This window comes from Cyrtonyx montezumae, unplaced genomic scaffold, assembly GCF_038088225.1.
Source record: "Cyrtonyx montezumae isolate F1298 unplaced genomic scaffold, pur_monq_1.0 scaffold_67, whole genome shotgun sequence".
Classification (NCBI taxonomy): Eukaryota; Metazoa; Chordata; class Aves; order Galliformes; family Odontophoridae; genus Cyrtonyx; species Cyrtonyx montezumae.
The window spans coordinates 470690-473541 of NW_027072075.1; the positions used below are offsets into that span (position 1 = coordinate 470690).

At 49.9% G+C, this 2852-nt stretch overlaps 1 long non-coding RNA gene across 1 annotated transcript; it reads left to right on the forward strand.

Annotated features, from left to right (window-relative positions):
- The first annotated feature begins 290 nt into the window (after positions 1 to 290).
- On the forward strand, positions 291 to 1340 carry LOC136057471 (uncharacterized). Its single transcript, XR_010623029.1, has 3 exons — positions 291 to 459; positions 698 to 784; positions 1087 to 1340. It is a non-coding gene; the product is annotated as an uncharacterized LOC136057471 (long non-coding RNA).
- The last annotated feature ends 1512 nt before the right edge of the window (positions 1341 to 2852 follow it).

Sequence of the window (2852 nt, forward strand, 5' to 3'; positions counted from 1 at the left end):
GAATTCTGAGTATTACACTTATATGCCAACAGCAGCAGTTGGTGGCATCAGTGAGACAGAAATCTGTGTATAAATGTGGTGCATAGAGTTGAGTGAATCCTTTGTAGAGTACAAAAATACGTTCCTCTACTTGTGCACCTGAGAGCATTTTGTTTACTGATGAACCTTTGCTCTGCAGAGTGTAGAGCTGTCAGGTAAACCGGGCTTCCTTTGCTGCCACCTGAGCAGGAATGAGACTCGTAGTGGTTTTTGTAAACGTGTTATGGTTTACATATCAGTTTGTGTTTTGGCCGTAAAAGCAGTGTCTGTTTCTTTGGGGGTGGCCATGGGCTAATGGGACAATACTGCTACTTCCTCCTGGTTTCTGTTACATCAGTAAATGATATTTCGTTTTAGGGATGGAGCCTGCGTGTCCATGGAACGGTGCTGGGCAAGCAGGGAAACAGAAAGCTTTTGCAGGTGAGCCATGGTGTGGGTACCTGCCTCTAAACAGGGCTGCATGAAGGGGTGTGTGTGACAGAGGAGAGAGGAAAGGTCCCTGCAGATCTGTGCTGACTGCAGAAATGGAGCAGGGCTGGAGCAGTGGGAAGGCAAATGGAAGAAGCTAGGTTTGAAGATGAGAAGTTTGTGGTTGGCTTTGCTAACGTTGTCCTCCCGAGTGATGCTCTTCAAATAATTCTTGTCTCCTTTCTGTCAGAAGCTGATGTCAGTGGTCTTCCTCTGAAGCACAGCTGTGCAGAAAGGCAGGGGAGGACTATGGAGTGTGGCACAGCCCCCAAGAGAGGTACAGATACACAACAGGCATCTGGGTTTTGTGCACTGTCTTTCTTGTTGTTTTTTCTGTCTGTTCCTTCCTGGAACTGTTGTCGTTGTGTGTTGCTTGGGGTCTGAATCCCTGGGATTTACAGTTACCTTTCCTATTCTGATTTGAAAAGCGAACTCACAGTTCAGTCAAGATCCTTAGATCCACAACCGTGAATGCTCAAGATGGGATTTCCGAGTACTGTGGCCCACTGTGCAGACCTTTTGCTTTTTGCAGTGCTGGACTCTCTTTCAACCTTGTTGCTTCTCCTTTCTTGATGACAGGGAGAGGCACTGAGACAAATGGAAAGAGCCATGTGAATGCAGTCTGTTCTGAGAAAGCTCATCGAAGAGCAGAATCCAAAGCCCATGTCCAGACCGGAGGGCTTCCTTGCAGAGCAGGTCCCAGCCCAGGGGGAAGACATTCCCCAGCAGTGAACCCCCATTCTCTCTCCAAGAACCTGGCTGGAAGAAAGCGCAAGGACTTGGAGGAAGTGAAAGAAACAGCAGAGCGACTCCCTGTCCAGAAGAGAGCGAGGGGTGAGCACTGCAGGGAGAACATCATGAGGATGTGTCAAAGCAGAGACAGTGTGCCGGCTCCAGCAGCATGCCCTGGGCCTGCCCCAGCACAGATCTCCAAACAAAGAGGTGAGAAGGTGCTGAGGAACCTGCCCTGCTGAGCTGCTGCCCTTAGTAAGCACACTGGGATTGCTTAGGGTTTGCTTTCTCCTTCTCTGGAGAGGGGAAGTGAGTTGAAGGCTATGAAGTCCAAAGGCAAGGGCATGCCAGAATGCATAAACCCGTCTTGTTCCATTCATGATGGTCTTCCACACATCCTCCTGGGAATGTTGTTCAATGAGAGGCTTCCTAGTCCAATTTCCTTTGTCTTTTTTCTGCCATCTGTTTTTACGGTACCCACGTTCCTGCAGTTTTGACGTTGATAAAGTGAATGTATCTTGTTTTCTCACTCTGTAGCACGGAGAAGACAACAGCAACAAAGAAGATGAGAGAGGAGAGCAGAAATGATGAAGGCTTCTCTGAGAGCTGCTGCTGCATGAGTGGAGGTGAGTCCTTGGTGAACACAGGCACACGCTTGCTTGTTCTCAGTGCACAAAATAAATGGTAAAACCCCAGGGAAGTGATGTAATACAAGAGCACCCAGCTGTGAAGTCAGCACAGGTTCAGCAGAGGGAAGTCATGCTCGACTAACCTTGTGCCTTCTATGATGTCATTACTGTCTGAGTGGATGGGGAGGAGAGCAGTGGCTGTAGTCTCCCTTGATTTCAGCAAGGCATTGGACACTGTCTCCCACAGCATCCTTCTAACATAGCTGAGGAAGTGTGGAATAGATGAGTGGATGGTGAGGTGGGTTGAGAACTGGCTGTCTGACAGAGCTCAGAGGGCTGTGATTGGCAGCACAGAGTCCAGTTGGAGGCCTGTGTTCCTAAGGGATCAGTGCTGGGTCCAGTCATTTTCCACATCTTCATCAGTGACCTTGATGAGAGGATAGAGTCCACCCTCAGCAGGTTTGCTGTTGATACAAAGCTGGGAGGAACTGCTGACACACTGGGAAGGCTGTGCACACTGGGAAGGATGAATTCAGTGAGATCTGGACTGGCTGCAGATTTGGGCAGAGAGGAACCGGCTAAGGTTTAAGCAGAGCAAGAGTAGAGTCTTGCACGTGGAGAGGAGTAAGCATGTGCACCAGTACAGGCTGGGGGATGAGCTGCTGGAGAGGAGATCTGAGGAGAGAGACCTGGGTGTCCTGGTGGCCAAGAAGGCCAATGGGATCCTGGGGTGCAGTAAGAGTGTTGCCAGTAGTTTGAGGGTGGTGATCCTCCCCCTCTACTCAGCCCTGGTGAGGCAGCACCTGGAGGATTGTGTCCAGTTCCGGGCTCCTTGGTACAAAACAGATAGGGATCTGCTGTGCAACTTGGGCTGGGGAGCTGCTTTGCATGGGAATTGGACACCATAATCTCCAGGTGTCCCTTCCAACACCTTCAATTCTGTGATTCTGTGATTCTGTGAGAATCTGAGACCCATTGGGAGCC